This window comes from Puma concolor, chromosome B3 (assembly GCF_028749965.1).
Source record: "Puma concolor isolate L17-30 chromosome B3, mPumCon1.1.hap2, whole genome shotgun sequence".
Taxonomy (NCBI): Eukaryota; Metazoa; Chordata; class Mammalia; order Carnivora; family Felidae; genus Puma; species Puma concolor.
In genome coordinates this window covers 18085676-18109171 of record NC_141672.1, presented here as the reverse complement: position 1 = coordinate 18109171, position 23496 = coordinate 18085676, and the positions used below count along the sequence as shown (strand labels likewise).

The following is a 23496-nucleotide window of genomic DNA, read 5'->3' as shown; positions in this document are numbered from 1 at the left end:
TCTTAAAATTTCAGATCTGCAAAACTATGAATGAGTTTTTAATGAAGGTCACTGAAGCTATTTATCTTGTCTCTATTTTTCTCTTGAAGAAACTCTTCCGTGTAATTATCGATTCACTCATTTTTTTTTTTTTTTAACAAATATGTTAGGGGGCATCTGGGTGGCTCAGTCAGTTAAGCATCTGACCTCGGCTCGGGTCATGATCTCACAGTTCACGCGTTCTAGCCCCGTGTCAGGCTCTGTGCTGACAGCTTGGAGCCTGGAGCCTGCTCTGAATTCTGTGTCCCTCTCTCTCTGCCCCTTCCTCTCTCACACTCTCTCTCTTTCTCTCTCTCTCTCTCAAAAATAAAAATGAACGTGAAAAAAAATTAACAAATATGTTCATCATCTACCTGTGCCAAGCATCTTCGACTCGCTGCTGTTCAGAAGTGAATGAGGAAGACAATGCCGACGCCCTTTTAGTCTTTATATTCTAGCGAGAGTAACCCAACAGTAAACAAAAGAAAGAATTCTGTGTAGTAACAGATGCTGTGTAGAAAGATGAGGAGCGTAAGCAAGCAGAGCTTAACAATGAGGCGAGGCCCATGTTGGGTAGGGTGGCCAGGAATGGCGTCTCTGAGAAGAGAATATTCCATGAGAATGCCCAAGTAGGTATTATTGTAACTGAGTGTTTGAAATTATTTTATTAGTTATAATAGTGTATATCTCATTTGATGCTTACTGACATCCTGTAAGATTAAAAGTCCACATGATTATTGTAATTTTAATGATGAGGAAACCGAGACTCAGAAAAGTAAATGACTCTGTTTCCACCCAGCGATTATTTATAATGTGCTGAGAACTGTCATCAATGACCAGGACATAAGTAACAAATAGCTAAGCTTGCTTTTTTGTGTGTGAAGCTCATAGTCTAGCAGACAAAAGAGACACAGATACAGATAGCTCTGAGAATACGGTGTCGTTAGGAGTGATGCACGCAGTGCTGGAGAACACAGAAGAGGGAAGGATTCACATTCCCCGAGGGTCTGGAAAGGACATGTGCCTGCACACAGCACTGATATAGATAGCATACCAAATGGAACCGAAATGAAGCGGAAGGAAGGGAAGAGAAGAAAACGTAGAGTTAATTGAGTGTTTAACCATATGCCGCGTATTGTGCTCATTAGCTCTTTGAAACCCTGTAGGTAGGAATTAATATCCCCATTTTATAGATTAGGAAATGGAGCCTGAGAAAAGTTAACAAGCTTGTTCACGTTAACAAAGTTAATAAGAAGTAGGCGTTTGGATTTTTTCTCCCGATCCTTCTGGCTTCTTGAGTTTGTTGCAGGTTCTCCCATATCTCACTGGGCTGGGACTGAGAGAAAGCATCACAGGGGGGAAAAAAAAAGATGTGTGGGGGTGGGATTAGACTAGGTCAGCACCAAGGACACTGCCGGATCCGAGCTTCTGTGGCTTTGACTGATTAATGTCCTAGGATCTGTTCTCAAGAGCACAGCTATTTTTCTAAAGAAGAAGAAAGAAGGCATGAACCATGAAGGCATAACATCATGACTTCTGTTAGAATGTTACTTTTTATCTAATTGTTTGCAGTCACATGTTTTTACAGAAAAATATGCCAGGTATCACGCTCTGGTCTCTTAAGTTTTCCCTCCACATTTTCAATATTGGGGAAAGTAAACAAGTTATTTTATTAAAAGAGTAAGTTTACGTGATATAGAGCTTGGCTCTATACAAAATACAAAACAAAGGTTGGATGTAAAATAAATGGGCCCTGTGGTTTCTATATGGAAAAATGCAGGTGTGATAGCCAAAAGGAGAAATTTTAGGCATTGAATATAACTCCAAGTAAATCCTACATGTAAGATTCTATATCAGTAAGCACTATCTCCCTGAAGCAAGGTATAATGGTTGCTGAAAACGCAAGTTGTGCAATCTGAACATCTATATTATTTGTGTCTGTATAATGGTTTCATCATTCATAATTGTATGAACTTGCAAAACATAAATTCTTTGGACCTTGGAGTATAGCAGTTAATAAAACAGAGTTCGGGTCCACACAGATCTGAGTTGTTGTTCCACATCTCCTATTTGATAGCTGTACATATATCTATCTGCACAAGTACTGTCCCTTTTCTGTGCCTCAGTTTCCTCATCTGTAATACAGGATCATTAGAGTGCCTATTTCACAGTTTGATGAACAAAATATGTGTTAAACACTAAGAAAAGTGTGAGGTACATAATCACTAAACGTCTGCTGGGACAACATATAAATGACATGTCCCTTTTTATAAGAGGGCCACAGAGGTCTCCAAGAGAAAGCACAGCTCACTATTAGAATTATGCCTAAATACATGTAAAATTAATGTATCAGATATTCTCAGAAAGACAAGACAAAGAAATAGAGGGATGGGAGGAAGGGAAGGAGGGAGAAAGGAAAAAATAAAAATGTAGAACAAGAGCCGAGAAGGAATTTTGTTATCACTGTAATAGGTCTGGGAATATCACTGTAGATGATTTTGATTACAATAAATATTAGCAAACACCACTTCTATATGTTTTCAGTATGGGGCACTTAAGACAGAAATAACTGTGTTCAAGACTAGTAAAGATACGGGACACCTGGGTGGCTCAGTTGGTTGAGCGTCTAACTTTGGCTCAGGTCATGACCTCACAGTTTGTGGGTTCGAGCCCTGCATCAGCCTCTGTGCTGACAGCTCGCAGCCTGGAGCCTGCTTCAGATTCTGTGTCTCCTTCTCTCTGCCCCTCCCCCTCTCACGCTTTGTCTCACTCTGTTTCTCAAAAATAAATAAATGTAAAAAAAAAAAAAAAGGACGAGGAAAGATGCAAAAATATTGTGAAAAATAGCAGCTTTCTCCTGAAATTCCATGTCTCTCTTAAAATTTCACATTCCCAGGGCACCTGGGTGGCTCAGTCAGTTGAGCGTCCAAGTTCAGCTCAGATCATGCTCTCACAGTTCGTGAGTTCGAGCCCTGTGTTGGGCTGTGTGCTGACAGCTCAGAGCCTGGAGCCCATTTCAGATGCTGTCTCCCTCTCTCTCTCTCTCTCTCTGCCCCTTCCCCCCTGTCAAGCTCTGTCTCTCTCTCCTTCAAAAATAAATAGAAAATATATATATATTTTAAATTTCACATTCCCTCCCTTTTGAGGATACTATTACTGTTTTGGAAAAAATATGTCTGATAGTTTCTTTGCTCAAATGGGTGATCACTGGAAGCTATGTAGCCTAACTCAAGTGCTACAATACTGGGCAACTAGAAGTTGAAGTAATTTTCCTTTCTGTTGTGAATTCCAACTTAGTAAAATGAGCTGTCTAAGGCACTGCTAATGCAGTAAGGTATGTGTCTAATGATGCCACTGAGACCAACCTGGACGTAGTTAATTTTAGCAAATATACCGGGCTAATCGTAAGCATTCTAGAACTTAGTGATTATGAGATCTACAAGTGGTTTCAAAATTTCACTGAGCAGAGCCATCTATTGGTGACAGCTCTGGAATGTAGAGATGTCAGAGAATTTTACCAAGGAGAAGCCATTCTTAGAGAAACACTAACTGAATGCACAGAATCCACCTTGCATCTTATTAGAAATCTGTTTAGATTCACAGGGAAAAAATGGGCAAAACAGTGATGAAATGCTCTAAGCCATACTTGCAAATATATTGTGAAGACAAATAACCACTCCCTTGATGTTAAGAAACCAATGTCACTTTATGTCAGAGGCAAGAGAAATCAACCTTCTCTGAGGAAGGTTTCTCTTCTTAGAAGCTACCAGGTCCACGGTCGTCTTCACTGCACCCATTTAAAATGAAGCTGTCCATATATATAAGAAACGGGTAACGGACTCTGGAGGTATATAGAGCAAGCTGGGGTTATTCAAGATGGGAACTGTGGACTGTTCGTTGTGTCCACTTTCCAGCGTTTTCTTCTGCCCAAGATGGGATTCGGGGTGTGATGCTATGATACTATGATAAGACATTGGCATGGAAATATATAAATGTGAAATATATAAATGTGACTTCTACAAGGGTGTGGTTGCAAGTGGGAGAATTTGCAGGGGAAGTCATGATTTAGGCAACCATTAAAATTAGGATGGACAGGGTTAGCATGGGCAGAGAAGAGGATATTTGGAGCAGCAGAACTAAACATATGGAAAAGAACTTGGGAGAGAGTGAGAAGGCTGGTTTGTGAAGTGTGGTCATGGCATGTGAGGGAAGGTACAGGAAAACAGCTTGTGGGGAGACGTGCCTCCCACACAACGTCTGGAGTACAATTCTAGTTGGCCAATTGATTATATGACTGATTCTGGGCAATGTTTGTGAGCCACTTTCGCTATAAGTGCCATAATATTTCTCTGTACAAGTGTTGCTAACCTTTCTCAGACAAATGGAAGGTATGATTAGTTAAAATGTCCCACGAACAATTTGAACAGGTGCTCAGCCTACAGGACGTGAGCACATGTTTTCCTTTTCAATAACCATCCCTCCTGCTTTTTTTTTCCCTTTTTAAAGTAAAATAATTAGAGAATACACGGTGCTTGTATTTTACAATCTTAAAATTAGTGAGACCAAATGAATCATATTAGAAACATTATACTAAAATGCAGTATGCATTTTAGCTTAAGGAAATAGTCAAGAGTTTTTACACTCGTCATTAGCTATTGATGTAATATTAAGTGATTTCTGATCTGTAACATAAAGAAGATAAACCAGCAGGTTTTTAAAATGAGGAAGGCCAGGGTGCCTGTGTGGCTCAGCCGGGGAAGCATCTGACTGTTCCAGCTCAGGTCATGATATCACGGTTGTGGGTTCGAGCCCCCAGTCAGGCTCTGCACTGACAGTGTGGAGGCTGCTTGAGATTCTCTCTCTCTGCCCCACCCCCACTCACACCGTCTCTGTTTCTCTCAAAATAAATAAATAAAAATTTAATAAAATAAAATGGGGAAAGTCTAGCCTTTCTGCTTAGTCTCCTTTATAATTTGGAGGAGTTCTAATTGCAAAGGGACTCCCACCAATCTTTAAAGCGACAGGAAAGGAGATGGGGCCAGAAGTTTGGAAACCCATAGGGAGACATGGGGTGAAAGCAAATGTAAATTGCCCTATTCTAGGTGGAAATATGGCAGCAGAGGTGAGGTGAGGAGCTCACCATGACCACGTGCCCCCCCCCCCCCAGAAGGTGAGATTTCATGCTGTAATACGATTCTGCTGAGGTCCTGCACTGATGCCATTCCATATTTTGTTCTTCTCACCCTCACTCTAGACAAAGAGAGGGTGCTCTCTGAGAAATAGCACGATTATTTAAGAAATGACGGCCCAACTTCTGTAATAAGATCCCTGACTCTTTCCCACCCTTAACAAAGAAATATTTATCCTAACTTTGGGTTGGGGAGTGGGACACAGAGAATAACTAATTCGTAAAGACTCAACATTGTGGGAATGCTCTTTTTTATTTATTTTTACTTTTTAATTTTTTAACGTTTACTTACTTTTGAGAGACAGAGAGCAACAGAGCATGAGCGGGGGAGCGACAGAGAGAGAGGAAGACACAGAATCCGAAACAGGCTCCAGGCTCTGAGCTGTCAGCACAGAGCCCGACGCGGGGCTTGAACTCACGGACCGTGAGATCATGACCTGAGCCGAAGTTAGACGCTTAACTGACTGAGCCACGCAGGCACTCCTTATTATTTTATTTTAAAGTTACACTGCAGTACTCCTCAGCCTGGTATGCCTTTGCCGCCCAGGAGATATGCGGCAATGTCTGTGCTTTTGGTCATCACACCTGGGAAATGAGTATTGGCGTCTCGTACATAGGGGCCAGGGATACTGCTAAATCTCCTACAATGCACAGGATGCTAACCGTCAACAGCGTGGAGGCTGAAACGCCCCGAGTTTTAGTGAAGAAATTCTCTAGAGGTCAAGACATTTGGACTCAGTGATAGCACTACTATGTGCCCTTCCTGCCTGTCATTCTTGGCTAGATGATTGTGCCTCTCGTTATCGAAGTCTCTGCAAAAGGACTATGTTGGAAGTGCTCCCTCAACAAATTGAGGTGTCAGGCAGTTACCGAAAGTAGGAATCGACTTTGACATACTTTGCAGGACCGTGACCAATTTTGTTTGTCACATTACCATTGGATATGAAAGTCTAAAATGGCATTTGCATTTGTGCGATGTGTCACTTGAAGAAATGGTGCCCGGATTTTGGTGACATCCGGTCCAAAGGCCAGCAGGATGTCCCTCCTAGACGTGATGTTCCATCCGTAACGGAGTGCGAGGTGGAAGAGGTCCAAGGGAAACTGGAGGTACTGCCTTGGCCGGATAACTCTGTGTAACAATTGGGCGATGCTTTTCAAATTGGAAACTGCCTGCACAGTTTCTTCTTTCCTTTAAAATTGCGACAGGCTTCCTCCCCTCTCTGTGCCATATTATGATTTTTTGTACGATGTGGTCTACCCATTATTCCACTGCGTGTGTTTGCTTCATAAGGAGACTCGACTGCATCGAAAAACGACACGTGTGGAAAAGATCCGTAATAAATAAAACACCGTACATACTAACAACAGAAAAGCTCCTTTCCCAATGGCATTGGTATAGACTGGTTGATGGAGATGCTTCGGGATAAATCATTACAAGGAAGCATAGGCACATCCACACAGGGGTTAGCGGAGGATAACGATACATTTACTGCCACACATGCCTTCCTGAAACAATGAGGAAGCGATGAGAAGTGAGAAAGCTGGGTCCTTGATTTATTAAAAACATCTGCCTCGGAAAGACAAAACTAGGGGAATTTCAAGTCATCATGACAAAGTGTTTTTGCCTGGTTTGTGAAAGTAGGGTCTTTCTGAAGTAGGTTGTTTATGCATTTTAATACCTGCAAGAGTGGCAGTATCTTTGTGGTAGTCTCTCTCTCCATAGAGACAGATACAGATAGAGACATCGGTACCCGTACAGATACCCTTGCTTCTGTCAGATGTGTCTCTGCACCTTCATAGCAGAGATGTGACAGCGACACCTGCTCGCCGTTCTTTTCCTAATTGTGCTTTACAAGAAAACGGGCTCTTCTTAACGCTAAGCTCTGAAAATGTCTTAAAGTAGGATTAGGTGTCTTTTTCAGCCAAGGCCATTTAAAAAGCGTTAGTGGTAAAATACACAGGTTTTCCCACGGGAGGGGGGACAGGGGGTAGAGGTCCTGACAGTAATCGGCTTGACGTCCTTTTCCTGAATTTGGAGACAAGTAGACATTGCTGTTGTTGAGGACAATGAGACCCCTGTTGAAATTATATTTTCACATGTTAGCCCCTCGCTGTAACCTTGAGGAGAATGGAGTGTGTCGATGAGTGACGCTTCCTGTTGTCCTGGGTGGCCTCATCCTCTCTCTGGGGACTGTTTAGCCATAAGCGTGAAAGGCTGGTGAGAAAGATAATTGGCCTCAAATCCATAGGTGTATTTTTGTTATGTTTTTTTTAATTTGACTAGATCCAGTTTTTACCTAAAGAACCCCCCAGGATGAATTCTGGATCCTTTTATAATAAGACATTTTAAATTAAAGGGGCTAGTATATTTAGCGCATATACATGGCTAGCTCTGCACTAAGCAGTGTAGATTATGCTCTGATTTCTCAAAGTCAGCACTATCGATATTTGGGGCTGAGCAATTCTTTGTTGAGTGGGGCTGGGGGAAGGTGTTTTGCTCACTGTCAGGTGTTTCAAAGCATCACCGGACTCGACCCTACAAATGCCAGTAGCACCTCTTCCCACAGTGACAAAAAAAAATTGCTAGATGTTGATGATGCTCATCAGGGACACATTCTGAGAATTGTACATTAAGATGATTAAGATGTATATAGATGAAAAGAATAGGTTGCATGGAAAAAGAGGTCAGTGTCTGTGTATAGTTAGACCTGAGATAAAAGCGATGAATGCTTTTATATGTGTATTCATAATATAATTAACATAATATAAATAGTACTGATATAACATATTAATATGTTATATAATTATATGTTACATATATATACATATAATATGTGTTATATATATATATGTACATATGTCACTGATGTTTATATTGAATACTCCAATATAATACAGCTTATTGCTGAAATATATATTGTTAGCATGAACATTGCCTACAGGACACATGCAATTTAGGTTCTGTGAAAAGTAGCAAGAATCCGGAATATTATAAGAATTCAATAAAGTTTGACTCATAAAATTAATTATCTAAAGTTTCAAGGACACATTCTTTCCCCTCTGATTTATTTTTTTTTTTTTTTCAACGTTTATTTATTTTTGGGACAGAGAGAGACAGAGCATGAACGGGGGCGGGGCAGAGAGAGAGAGGGAGACACAGAATCGGAAACAGGCTCCAGGTTCTGAGCCATCAGCCCAGAGCCCGACGCGGGGCTCGAACTCACGGAGTGTGAGATCGTGACCTGGCTGAAGTCGGATGCTTAACCGACTGCGCCACCCAGGCGCCCCTTTCCCCTCTGATTTAAATTATAGCTTGCTTTCTACACACTTCCGTGGGAGTATTTTCATTAACGACTCCTTGAATTATCTGTGTTCCTTTTATATGGTAGATAGGCGTACTCCTTCTTCTGTCTGAAACTGTGTTTGACAACTCTAATAGAAAAAGAACCTACGTCTGCAATTCTGCTTCAAGCTGACCACTACTGGGCAGCAGACGAACTTTGCTTCAGAATTTGGTGGATGGTCTTTTGCCTTCTTGGAATTCTCCTTCTCTTGGTAGTTGTAGATACATTATGGACCCTGGATCGCTTGCCTAATGGCCCTACATCCGCCGGAAAACCATTGAAGTAGTCTGCTCAACGTAAGTCAGCTCCAAGGAGAATTGTCAAAAACGATCACACTCACTTGACATGAAATATTGATAAAAGATTCCTACGTTTTAGAGGATATTTCCAATTTAAGACTGCTAGTAAGTTTGTGTAACTTTGTGTGGTGGCAGAAGATAACTAGACTTATTGGGGTGATCACACCTGAAATTAATAATGTTATCCGTGAATTATACTGCAAATTTTTTAAAGAATAGAAAATTAAATAAAAACAATACACTGTGGCAGCACCCTGCACAGGACTCTCCTTTCTGGTTTCTGGTTAGTGCTGTGCTTCTTATGATATCAGATGTTAACACACCTGTCCCCCAGTCACCAACTGACACCCACCCCGTGCCCCGTATATGGGATTACGGCCCTTTTTCTTAAATATCCTGTCCTAGCTATGTTCTGTGAAATTACTCATGGGTCTCTTCGTTGACCACAAGCCCCAAACACAATTCTTGTGTTATAACCCCTTGTCTTTATAAAATGTAAACATTTCTCAGGTAGGTTCCTGAGAGGCTATTTCTCTCTGTTAATGGAGTGGCCACAGGCCCTATTTTTGTTTTGTTTTGCTTTACTTTCTTTGTTTCCTAGTTTTTTTGTCCTCATGGATACCTTTAAGCCATTTATATCCTGTTTATTGACCTTTGTTTCCTAGAATGGGTTCTATAAGACAAAATGACAGCTCCTCAAGGCGCCTGGGGGCCTCAGTCTGTTAAGTGTCTGACTCTTGATTTTGGCTCAGGTCATGATCTCAAGGTTCGTGAGATCAAGTCCCGCATCAGGCTCTGCTGCAGAGCCTGCTTGGGATTCTCTCTCTCCTTCTCTCTCTGCCCCTCCCCTACTCAGGAGCACGCATGTACTCTCTCTCTCAAGATAAATAAACTTTTTTGTTTAATGACAGCTCATCACAAAAGCAATGTCCTATTCACTAATACAGGATTTAGTTTTAACCCTGGATCATACTCTGCTTTGCATTGTTACTCACTGTTTTGGGTGTGAGTCTTCTGTTTTCAAAAGGGTTGTTGATTGGTCTTAATCAAGGGCTCTATCTTATACATATCTTTTATAGCATTTTGCACCCTGTAGTTAAGTATTCAGTAAACATTTAGCCAAGCCCTTAATGCAGCTGTCAGCTATATTTGCATAAAACCCAGTTCTTAATTTAAATGAGTCAGGTACTTTAAAAAATTAAAAATTAAAAAATAAAAAAAGGGTGGGGGGGGGCGCCTTGGTGGCTCAGTCAGTTGAGCCTCAGACTTCAGCTCAGGTCATGATCTCACAGTTTGTGAGTTCAAGTCCCAAATCGGGCTCTGTGCTGACAGCTCAGAGCCTGGAGCCTGCTTCCGATTCTCTGTGTGTGTCTCTCTTTCTTCCCCTCCCCCACTCACACTCTGTCTCTCTCTCCTTCAAAAATAAATAAACATTAAAAAAAATTTAATGAGTCAGGTACTGATAATCATCAAATGAGGGAAGAATTTTTGGATCAGAACTTATTTCTGAATACCATGAAATCACAAAATTGATTCTATTTGAATAATTGGCTCTGGATGCTTATATTCTATTTTTTTCTATTGTGTTAGTGCTTACATATTTCATATAGGATAGAGTTTTAATGATTTTTAATTTCTTAGTAGTTAACTTTGCCATCCAGATTGCACCCTTCCTTATGTTTTAATATCACTTGCTTGGATGTGTGGGTGTGCGTGGGCCAGCACGTTTTCTGAGGTCAATGAAAAATAAAAAGGAAGTAAAAGAGGAGGGAAGCTCAGAAAACATGGAAGGTTCCAGGAGTGTCCAGACTGTAAAGCAGAGCCTGAAAACATTTGTGTCATGGAGACTCAGGCTCAGAATAAATGCGATAATTTTCCACCTAGGATTTACTGGCTTTCAGAACCTTGGGGAAACTTTATTTTTCAGGCAGTGAATTATCAGACCAAGGATGATTATCAGATTTATTACAAATATTATTCCACACAAACATTAGGAATTGAAGTGGAACATCATCTTGTGCTGGCTTTCTGCTGATTTGGAATGAGAATGATAATGAAGAGAATGTTTAGTATTTCTTGTGGCATACTCACTGTCAAAGTTTACTGAGCAGAGAGCCATAGGAAATTCCATCTATGAACTTCTGTAAATGATTTCTCTGAGGTATAACTTTGGATCATTAAAATCTATCAGTGGCAAAGTTATTTAAAAAAAAAGGAATTAGGGGCACCTGGGTGGCTCAGTCGGTTAAGCGTCCGACTTCGGCTCAGGTCATGATCTTGCGGTTCGTGAGTTCAAACCCCGCATCAGGCTCTGTGCTGACAGCTCAGAGCCTGGAGCCTGTTTCAGATTCTGTGTCTCCCTCTCTCTCTGTGACCCTCCCCCGTTCATGCTCTGTCTCTCTCTGTCTCAAAAATAAATAAACGTTAAAAAAAATTTAAAAAAAAAAGGAATTAATATAAGAACTAGTATGGTCTCTACAGTTTAAAGACCATAGGTGTAAGAGTATTTCTTTTCCTTATTGGCAAGCGATCTCATTGCTCTGAATCTGCACCTGAATCCTGGGAGAGTCCTAATACAGGTCCTAACAAAAATCACTGTTTTTCTGTAATAGTCAGTGACAACGTCTGTGGCCATGCAAGGCAAAATACGTGTACTGGTAATGTGCATTCATTGATGACTTTGTTTTTTAATCAGGAAGTGATCTCGGTGGACAAAAAAGGCTTTGTCAATTTCTATAGCCCCTAGGCTGCAGTAGTCATTCTAGCAAAATAAGCCAAAGACCAAGCAAAGAGCTCGCAGGATCCATGAGCTGGGTGCTAAATGCAACTGGGCCCCTGGGTTTTGGTGAAGAAAATCCTCTCTCAGGCACAGTCTGCCAGACAGAAGCTCTTTTAACACGGTCCTTTTTGGATCTGACAGCCAATTTGAAAGTGACTATGTGCGCCCCCACCCCCAATTTAATTACCCCTGCATCTGTTGTGATGCCGCTTGTGAGGAACAAGCTGCCACTACTGTGTTGTTATTGAGGTTGTTGCCTCCATTTATCCTCAGGCAGTGGCTTTGCACGCAGTCTGGTTGGCCATCACGCTCAAGCTGTTAGATCCCCACCCCATGCTTCAGGGTGCAGCAAATGCCAGTTGCTGACTGTAACAAGCTGAGAGAGCAGTTGTTATCACCCATTCACCAGTCTCTCTGCAGGAGCGGGAGAGGAATGGGGGCAACGATGATTCAGTGACTGTGTCTGTGCTGGTAACTCACAGAATATGCTCAGCTGTCAATACAGCCACAAACTCTGCCCGAATGGTTTCTCCAGTTGCCAATGTAGCGCCGTGATCTATGAAAGAGTTTAGCTCTCTTGCTTTCTCTCTTTTTCTCTCTTTTGCTCTTTACTTTTTTTCCCTTTGTCTCATAGTTAGTTCTTCATTTTCTTAATAAGATCTATCATCTGTCTATAGATCTATCTATCATCTATCTATGAAGAGAGAGAGAGAGTGCACAGGTATTGAGGGATTTTTTTTTATCCCATTTCACACTTCCTGTTACCATTGTTTTTTTGTTGTTGTTGTTTGTTTTGACATTAAGGAACACTTGACCACTTAGACCCCTTGACCCTTCAGTCTAGTGTAAAAATCAGTTACTGACCTAACACAACTGATTTAGTAAGACTTTCTGATTCAGTTCAAATCAGTACCCAATTCCAGGGCAAAAGTCATTAAAACTGGAGTCTTCCTAAGATTACGCACTAAGTTATCAGAAAGATTCCTCTTTTCAGTACTACTCTGAAAAGTACTGTAGGCAATGAATGCCAGCACAACACTGCATCATGATACCAGGAAAAAAATAATAGAAGAAAATGAAAGGAAAGGAAAAGGAGGGCAAGCAATGAGCCTGCAGGGAATGAAGTGAAAGTCATTCTCAAGGTAACTTTGACACTTTTAGAAGTGTGTCTGAGACGTAGAAATTTGGATGTCTGTCTTTTGTCCCGGTCATCTAAGAGAAGATGAACTACATATCAGACAGTAAGGTCTTTTGTGTGTATAATTTATATAATGCTCACAGCAAAGCTCCAACATGCTATCGATCATCAATGCCGATTTAGAGAATTGGAACGTGAAGCTAGAAAAGAAAAGTCACTTGTCCAAGTTTGCACAGAATACAAATTCGTAGCTGGAGTTCAAGTCTGGGTCTGCTTCCTTTTCCATCTCACTGTCTTTCAGGTATTTTACATGCATGTTGACATGGGGTTGCATCTATATTCATGTAAACTAAATTTTCTGTACTTTTTGAGCTCAAATGGTTTTTATTTCAATTTTTGATATACACAAAATTGAAAATGCTTATACTTTGCTCCTTCACTGGCAGGATAACAGAGCTAACCAGGAAAGACTAGGAGTGTAGGTCATGGTCATGGTAGCTGTTGCTCCTGCAGAGTCATAAACTGTACCTCAAATCGTGTATACCAACGTTTAGGTGCTACAAGGCAAGTCAGGGAAGGAGGCAAGAGCAAGCTTAAGTCAATTTTTTCTATTTACAAAAATAGACTGAAGTTTCCATCATGCTGAAAGCATGTTTAGTTTTATCAACTGCCATGAGGAATAAAAACATTTCTAATTCAGAGAACTTCTTACCTCAAACAATAATTTATACAGTCTTTTTCTTTACAGATGGGTGCACTCAAAATATTCTGATATTTCCCATATTACCACATTGTTGCCACCAATATGCTGTGCAGTTTTTAAGAACTCACTCGTTGCATTTGATTATTCTGTCTATGCACCAGGAAAGGCAAGGCAATCATGTTGGTATCAGGTTAAATACAATGACGTTGAAATGAAATTAGATCTACAAGTTTCTTTTTTACCCTCTTGTGTTTGTCCAATAAAGTGACCAAGCACTTTCTGTTCTTCATGTGAATGCAGTCTAAACATTCCATTTATCTGCTTGTTCTTATAGTCATTTGCCCCCCACAATAACTTGTACACAAAAAAGAATCATCACTTTTTGACGTTTTCAGGATTTCCAACACTAAGATCTCCAGAGATCTGCTGGCAGTCTGCAATGAAGAACGAGGCGAAGCTTCTATTTTTGGTTTTGGATCTTTGTTTTGGTTTATGTTTTTAATCATTAAAGGCCCCCTAAGACTATTGGAAACATGGTACCACTGAAAAGCTCTGAACGAGAAGTTGGAGTCAGGCAGAAATGGGATTTAACTCTTGTTCCTCCACTTAGTTGGTCTGAAGTCGTGGACGAGTTACTTTACTCCCTCAGACACACTTCTGTACTTGTCCGATGGGACAATGCTCCCATTTCATATGCTGGCTGTAAGAATTACACGAGATAATATAGAGAAAGTGCTAAGCAAAGTGATCGATATCTCTTATGATAATGGTACAATTTTCTTGAATTAGAGAACTTATGAGAATGTGGTAAAACATTCTTTTGCTTGTTGGATCAATGTGCTGCTATTGGCTCAAGGACCTTGAGGATGATTATCCTGGTGAGGTAAATCCCTAAGTCACTCTGTTATGCTTTCTTTAGTTCTTCTTTGTTTTTTTTTAAATGTTTATTTATTTTTGAGAGAAAGAGAGAGAAGGAAAGAGCACACGAGGAGGGAAGACCAGAGAGAGAGAGGGAGAGAGAGAGAGAGAGAGGATCTGAGGCAGGCTCCACATTGACAGCACAGAGTTGAATGTGGGGCTTGAACTCAGGATCTGTGAGATCATGACCTGAGCTGAAGTCAGATGCTTAACTGAATGAGCCACCCAGGAGCCCCTCTTTACTTTTTCTTTTGTCTCTCAAAAGCTATTATCCACTATCTCTTTTTTGCTGATTTTATTGTGATATTTATATGTGGTCTTTTTCTAATATTTCTGCTTATTCATGATAAACAAGAGAATATCAGAATGTAAAACTAATGACAACAAGAAATATAGAGAACTAAACAGACCATGTAGGAGACAGGAGGCAAGAATTCCTAACATCTGTTTCTAGATCTGTTTTGAATTGCAATTTGAATGTAGACGAATCTTTAATTGACAGACGAGAGCCTGTTGTTCAGAAAAGCCATCCCCATTATAAGATCCATTTTTAAACTTATAAAGGCAGTCTTACAACTTCAATAGTTTATATTTTTTCAAGATAACTGCATTTACTGGGGTTTCAATTGCATCCTATATTTTCCTTTCCCAACAGTAATATGGAAACAGTTCAATTACACAATAGCAACTTAAGGGTAGAGTAAAACCTCAGTAATTTCGGGGTACCAGAGAAGGGGCACCGACGTAACAAAACTCATTGTGCTTTTCTAAGAGACGTAGGAGAAATTCACGACACATCACTAAGACTAAGAGTAATAAAGCATTAAAAAGTGAAACATTTGTTCCAAAATGAGACACTCTAAGGATGATAACGTACTGTTATTTTACTTTAAACTACACCTCTTTTTTACGAAAATGAGTCCAAACCCATGATTATTCAAGGTCATTGATAATGGTGAATAAGGTATACTTGCAAATGATAAATGGCACATGAGTGAGTCGAGAGTGGGGGAGTGTTGTTGTGGCATAGGAAGATTGAGAGGGCCCAGATATTTCACAGGAGAGGTTATAACCAAAAGTTATTGAATCAATAATATCCTTCTGTTCTAAATCGAAAATGGCTGACCTAAAAAGTCTCAGAAAACTGGAAGCACACTGTCTCATTTTTAAATAGATGTGCCATTGAAAATATGTATTTTGGGGCGCCTGGGTGGCGCAGTCGGTTAAGCGTCCGACTTCAGCCAGGTCACGATCTTGCGGTCCGGGAGTTCGAGCCCCGTGTCAGGCTCTGGGCTGATGGCTCAGAGCCTGGAGCCTGTTTCCGATTCTGTGTCTCCCTCTCTCTCTGCCCCTCCCCCATTCATGCTCTGTCTCTCTCTGTCCCAAAAATAAATAAACGTTGAAAAAAAAAATTAAAAAAAAGAAAATATGTATTTTGACTACTGACTGCCAAGTCAGTTTGAGCTCTGTCTCCTATTTCTATTTAAGCCACCTCTTAAACAACAATATCACTTCTAGGATTCGGCTTAAAGAAGTCTGGCATCAAGTGATCATAAAATATGAACATAGAATACGCTCACAGAGTAGCCATACTAGCACATATTGTGTAATAATGTAATGATGTAAAATACATAATAAAATATACTATAACAGTAAACCATTTGGGCCCTTACTGAAAACCAGGGGCCATGCTATGAACATTTCGTGTGTTATTTAGTTTTACACTGTGGATATGAACATAATCACGTGTGACACAGGATACTGTAAGAAGCATTCACCTTTAGTTGTGTTTTATTTTTTAACAGATATATTGAGATATAACTCACATACCATATGATTCATCCATTTAAAGCAGTTGCTATTTTAATGTTTTATTTATTTTTAAGACAGAGAGAGACAGAGCATGAGTGGGGATGGGGCAGAGACAGAGGGAGACACAGAATCTGAAGCAGGCTCCAGGCTCCAAGAGGTCAGCACAGAGCCCGACGCGGGGCTCGAACTCACGAACTGTGAGATCATGACCTGAGCCGGAGTCAGACGCTTAACTGACTGAGCCACCCAGGTGCCCCCCTTTTTTTTTTTAATTTTTTTTAATGTCTATTTATTTTTGAGACAGAGAGAGACAGAGCATGATTTTTCTTAAACTTGTTTAGTGGGAAGCAGCCGTTGTCAAATGTTACCCTAAATCTGAATCCACTGTAGGCCTTGTTAACACAGACTGCAGGGCCGCTCCCCCAGAGTTGTGGATTCGGTAGATTTTAGACAGAGGCTAAATTTCTCTTTTTTTCTTTTTTTCCTTTTTTAGAGTCTATTTATTTATTTTTTGAAAGAGACAGAGACAGCGCGAGCAGGGGAGAGGCAGAGAGGGAGGGGGGGAGAGAGAGCATCCCAAGCAGGCTCCACGCTGTCAACACAGAGCCCGAAGCAGGGCTCAGACTCACAAAACTCAGATCATGACCTGAGCCAAAACCAAGAGTGGGATGCTTAACCGACTGAGCCACCCAGGCGTCATGAGAGCCTAAATTTCAAACCAGTTCCTAGATTATAATGATGCTGCTGATCTGGGACCACACTTTAAAAAGCACTACTCTGAAACAGGAATTGACTAACTTTTTCTTTCTTTTATTTTTTATTTTTTATTTTATTTTTTAATGTTTATTTATTTTTGAGAGAGACAGAGTGTGAGTGGGAGAAGGACAAAAAGAGAGGGAGACAGAATCTGAAGCAGGCTCCAAACTCCAAGCTGTCAGCACAGAGCCCAACGTGGGGCTCGAACCCACGAACCGTGAGATCATGACCTGAGCTGAAGTCAGATGCTTAACCAACTGAGTCACCCAGGTGCTGCTTCACTAACTTTTTCTATAGTAGGTCAAGTAGTAAATAATTTTGGTTTTGGTGGGGGGGAGTCACAGAGTGTCTGTCACAGCTATTCAACTCATGAATCATACGAGACATATAATGTATAAGGCATGGACAATACATAAACGAATGAGCACGGCTGTATTCCAATAAAATGCACTTACGCAACCGAGGCCATACTGCCTCTGCTCTAGGCCATTTACCCTGGTCCCAGCTACCTCCAACTGCCCAATATTCTAATAACTATATTAGAATATATTCATATATATGCACATATTTTTGTGACTAGCAACCTATTCCTTAATATATGAAAACTTTTTTAGTTTTTTTCTTTTTTAATTTTTTTAATGCTTATTTATTTTTGAGAGAGAGGGACAGAGAGAGACAGAGTGTGAGTGGGGGAAGGGCATAGAGAGAAGGAGACACAGAATCCAAGGCAGGCTCCAGTCTCTGAGCTGTCAGCAAAGAGCCTGACACCAGGCTTGAACTCGCAAACTGTAAGCTCATGACCTGAGCCTAAGTCAGATGCTTAACTGACTGAGCCACCCAGGCGCCCCTTTAATTAATTTATTTTTTATATCTTACTGATGATACAACAAATTCATATCTCTGGTATCGTATTGTGGAAGTGTGATTGCTTTATAAGTCCTCAACACTCCATTTGAAAATTAGGAAGACTAAAGGGAAATCATTTTGGGAACTATCTATTAATTTTTAAAAGCCAAAATGCCTCACTGAGGTTATCTGTTCTTTAATAACAATTTCCCATTGTAATCAGTTCTCTTGTCTTATTAATATGTCCATTACAATGTGAAAAAAAAAAGATTGAGGATGGGGGGACTATATTAAATAAACAGATATGCCATCATTTTGGCAGACTTATAAATGTAAAGACAATGAGATAAATAATGAGAAATATTTGTGGGAAGTGGCTGAAATGAGTGCGACCTCTCGGTTTTCCAGACTTTTCCAGAAAATCACCACGTACAGTTTTCAGGAAGACTCACGACAGTATGGGAGTTTTGCTAGTTATTGATGAATCTATAAAATATGTGGCTTATAGCTGCTTATTACTTTGTTTCAAAGTAATACATGTAACCAAAATAGTAAGATGAGCCATGTCACAGGAACACTAATTAAAAAAACACTGCGGAATTGTACATAATTTGTATTTCCTTTGCATTTTTTTCTGTTTTGTAGAATAAAAGTATCATTACTTGATTTCTTCCCACATTTTAAGATGTGACTATCAAGGCTTCCTTATTTATTTTGCAGACACTTCTTGCGTAGCTAAAGTGCAAATTGAAGAAAAATGAATAATTTAGGTAAAGTGATATCATTTCTCTGAGAGTCAGTTCACAAATTCAAGAGCATGGAATCTGAATTCATCCTTTTAACTATGCCTTGCTGTTTTCCAGGGTACAGAAGAATCTAGTGGCTGTGAGATCACAGAAGAGCTTCCCGGATGTATATTAATATCTCCCATGGCTCATATAAACCTGAATATGGGGTGTGGGCCATGGTATCAGAATGTGTTTTTCAGAAAAATAATGTTTAAAACATTTCTATTTAAGTACAAGACATATCCAGGAAAGTGAATCAATCTAAGGCAGAGCTTTATGGATTCTCACAGTGAATACACTGATATAACCATCCCCGAGGAATGAAATATTGCCAACATGGCAGAACGCCTTTGGTAAATGTCTCCCAAATGTTATACCCAGGTTTCTGGCTTGAGCAATGAGGTAGATCGCAATGGTGAGCTTTTCTAAGATAGGAAACACAGGAAAAGGAGGTCCATTTGAAAAAGAAGATAATTATTTCTACTTCTATTACTTCATATCTTTAAAAATGTTTGAATATTGAATAACAAATTTATCTTTTTGTATATTAATCATTGAGGTACTGTTTTGGCATGAATGAGTCAATGAAGAGGCATTTATAGAACTCATTACCACTTAGCACAAAGTAACAGTGGGCTCATTAAAAATAAGTGAGTATGTTCTTGCTTTACCGAGATTGCTATGCAAGGGACAAAATGAAGCCAAATAAATATATGAGAAAATACTAATAAAAACCCCAGGTCTCAGCCCTGTTTTACAGAAACCAAGTGTTCTGAGAGGGTCTCGGTGTTCCTACGATTCCTCCTCTTTTTCTCAACCATATCCCCTCATGTTGGAAACCTTGTAAATCAAGGATTCTATCTGTACAAAGTAGAAAAATGTACTTGCTAACTGAGTAGTAAATGGACTACCTGATGCTATAAATTGTAGAAAGGGGTTCAAAGAAGGGGATCTCCTGAGATTTGGAAAGGTAATTTACTGATTCTTTCCTTTTATGACATTTATTGAGCAGTTCCTGTGTCTTCAGATCTTTTGGAATCTAATTAAGGAATCTCAGATGTGAATTAATATCTGAAACCTGAGGAATTACATGGGTCTGAATTACTTTAGTGGCAAAGTAATTGTTTTGGATGATTAAACTAAAATTCAGATTAACATGATTCTCACGTTATTCAAGAATTTGTTAGAGTCTGTCAGGTTTTCCATGTATAGTATCATGTCACCTGCAAAAAGTGAAAGCTTGACTTCATCTTTGCCAATTTTGATAAATTTGATTTCCTTTTGTTGTCTGACTGCTAATGCTAGAACTTCCAACACTATGTTAAACAACAGCACGGAGAGTGGACATCCCTGTCATGTTCCTGATATCAGGGGGAAAGCTTTCAGTTTTTCCCCATTGAGGATGATATTAGCTGTGGGCTTTTCATAAATGGCTTTTATGATGTTGAAGTATGTTTATTCTATCCTGACTTTCTCAAGAGTTTTTATTCAGAAAGGATGCTGAATTTTGTCAAATGCTTTTTCTGCATCGATTTACAGGATCCTATGGTTCTTTTATTTTCTTTTATTAATGTGATGTATCATATTGACTTGCGAATGTTGAACCAGTCCTGCAGCCCAGGAATGAATCCCACTTGATCATGGTCAATAATTCTTTTTATATGCTGTTGAATTCGATTTGCCAGTATCTTGTTGAGAATTTTTGCATCCATATTCATCAGGGATATTGGCCTGTAGTTCTCTTTTTTGGCTGGGTCTCTATCTGGTTTGGGAATCAAAGTAAATGGGAACCCTCTTGCACTGTTGGTGGGAATGCAAACTGGTGCAGCCACTCTGGAAAACAGTGTGGAGGTACCTCAAAAAATTAAAAATAGATCTACCCTATGACCCAGCAATAGCACTGCTAGGAATTTACCCAAGAGATACAGGAGTGCTGATGCACAGGGGCACTTGTACCCCAATGTTTATAGCAGCACTTTCAACAATAGCCAAATTATGGGAAGAGACTAAATGTCCATCAACTGATGAATGGATAAAGAAGATGGGGCTTATATATACAATGGAATACTACTTGGCAATGAGAAAGAATGAAATATGGCCTTTTGTAGCAATGTGGATGGCACTGGAGAGTGTTATGCTAAGTGAAATAAGTCATACAGAGAAAGACAGATACCATGTTTTCACTCTTATGTGGATCCTGAGAAACTTAACAGAAGACTCTGGGGGAGGGGAAGGAAAAAAAAATGTTACAGAGGGAGAGAGCCAAACCATAAGAGACCCTTAAAAACTGAAAATAAACTGAGAATTGATGGGGGGTTGGAGGGAGGGGAAAGTGGGTGATGGGTATTGAGGAGGGCACCTGTTGGGATGAGCACTGGGTGTTGTATGGAAACCAATTTGACAACAAATTTCATATTAAAAAATAAAAAAAATAATAAAAAATAAAAAAAAGAGTTTGTTAAACTAAATATATTTCAGAATTGTGTTAAGTGTTAGGTATAGATACATAGGTAACGAAAATACAAACTTTCCTTTCATCAAAATGGAAGGAAAAGGAAATCCATCACATATTGATTGGCTCTAGCAAAACTCAAGTATTTTCTGAGAGGTGGAGTCTCTTTTCAAATCATTATTGTGAGTAAAAATAAGGAATATGGAACTAATTAATTACAACATAAATTCTAAGTCCAAATCTACACAATTGCATGGATTGTAATATATATGTAAAGTCTTTTTGTTGACCTTTTCATCAAATTGTTTTAAAATGCAGAATTGGGAGCACCTGGGTGTCTCAGTCTGTTGAGTGTCTGACTCTTGATTTTGGCTCAGGTCATGATCTTACAGTTTGTGAGATGGAACCCTGCACTGGGCTCTGTGCTGACAATGCAGAGCCTGTTTGGGATTCTCTCTCCCTCTCCTTCTCTCTGCCCCTACCCCCTGACACACTTACACACTCTCTCTCTCTCAAAATAAATAAATGAAAGAAAGAAAGAAAGAAAGAAAGAAAGAGCAGAAAAGAAAGAAGGAAGAAAAGAAAGAAAGAAAGAAAGAAAGAAAGAAAGAAAGAAAGAAAATAGAAAAGAAAGAAGAAAGAAAGAAGGAAAGAAAGAAACAAAGAAGAAAGAAAATAGCAGAAAAGAAAGAAGAAAGAAGGAAAGAAAGAAAGAAAAGAAGGAAGAAAGAAGAAAAGAAAGAAAGAAAAAAGAAAGAAAATACAGAATTGTTCTTAAATTTTAAGTCATTTTGAACATTATTGTATATAACTAAAATTTGAAAGAAAAACAATCTTTTGACTAAAAGAGACGAGGATGAAACTTCCTAGATACCCCCTGACAATAAATAAAAATGATTCACATAAATCACAGAAGTTAGGAAGAAGTATATATCGAAGTATGTGTCTTCCTGTAGAGGAAGGATCGTTTTTCACAATTTTTCCTTTTGTTGCTTTAATCAGCCTGATTTAACTGTCTTACAGGATTACACCCATGTGCCTCTCATTTGGCTAAATAATTTTACCACCTTACTAGTTTGGACTCAGTAGTGACCTGATCCCACAGGTGGATGATGGAGGCTAATGGGTTTACCTGCCATGAATAAAGGTAAATTAAGTAGCTATCGCTGATAAGACTGACACTGGTAAGAAAATAAAGGAAAACAAGGACATATAGTTCCAAGTGTCCATAAGGTGAATTTTAGATCTTTCTTTCTTTTTCTTTCTTTCTTTCTTTCTTTCTTTCTTTCTTTCTTTCTTTCTTTCTTTCTTTCTTTCTTTTTCTTCTTTCTTTCTTTTTTTCTTTCTTTTTCAAAAGAAGGAGAGCAGCTTTAGATAAAACTGCATAGAACACAGCTCCTTTAATGTATGCTATTCAAAGGGTTCAAGAACCACATCATCCTCTCTTTCCAGGTCAATAAGACAAGAACGCAAACACTCATGCTGAATCCCTGAAGTGTTTCTAGGATCTGAAAATAGTAAGTGGATATCCCTGGTATATAATACTTTCTATTGATCCCCTCCCTATCCTAAGCAACTGTCAGGGGGCACCTGGGTGGTGCAATCAGTTAAGCCATGAGGTCATGATCTCATGGTTCATGGGATAGAGCCCTGCATCAGACTCTGAGCTGACAGCAACAAGTCTGCTTGGGATTCTCTCTAACCCTCCCTGTGCCTCTCCCCTGCTCATGTGCTCTCTCTCTCTCTCTCTCTCAAAACAAATGCTAAAAAAAGATATACAAGGTGGGAATGCAAGCTGGTGCAGCCACTCTGGAAAACAGTATGGAGTTTCCTCAAAAACTAAAAATAGAACTACTCTATGACCCAGCAAGTGCACCACTAGGCATTTATCCACGGGATACAGGTGTGCTGTTTCGACGGGACACATGCACCCCCATGTTTCTAGAAGCACTATCAACAATAGCCAAAGTATGGAAAGAGCCCAAATGTCCATTGTTGGATAAATGGATAAAGACATGGGATACACACACACACACACACACACACACACACACACAATGGAGTATTATTCAGCAATCAAAAAGAATGAAATCTTGCCTTTTGCAACTACGTAGATGGAACTGGAGGGTATTATGCTAAGTGAAATTAGTCAGAGAAAGACATAAATCATATGACTTCACTCATATGAGGACTTTAAGAGACAAAACAGATGAACATAAGGGAAGGGAAAAAAAATAATATAAAAACAAGGAGCAGGACAAAACAGAAGAGACTCATAAATATGAAGAACAAACTGAGGGTTACTGGAGGGGTTGTGGGAGTGGGGATGGGCTAAATGAGCAAGGGGCATTAAGGAATCTACTCCTGAAATCATTGTTTCACTATATGCTAACTAATTTGGATGTAAATTTTAAAGAATAAAAAATAAAATTAAAAACAAGTTATACAAGGTGAA

The 23496-nt window shown here is 39.6% G+C and overlaps 1 long non-coding RNA gene across 1 annotated transcript in view; it reads left to right on the top strand.

Moving 5' to 3' along the window:
• LOC147579786 (uncharacterized) overlaps positions 1-21639 on the top strand; it is a 494570-nt gene extending 472931 nt beyond the window's left edge. The window contains exons 4-5 of the long non-coding RNA XR_015252113.1: positions 18522-18571; positions 18665-21639. This is a non-coding gene — a long non-coding RNA (uncharacterized LOC147579786). The remainder of the gene's footprint in view (positions 1-18521; positions 18572-18664) is intronic.
• Positions 21640-23496: the final 1857 nt, after the last annotated feature.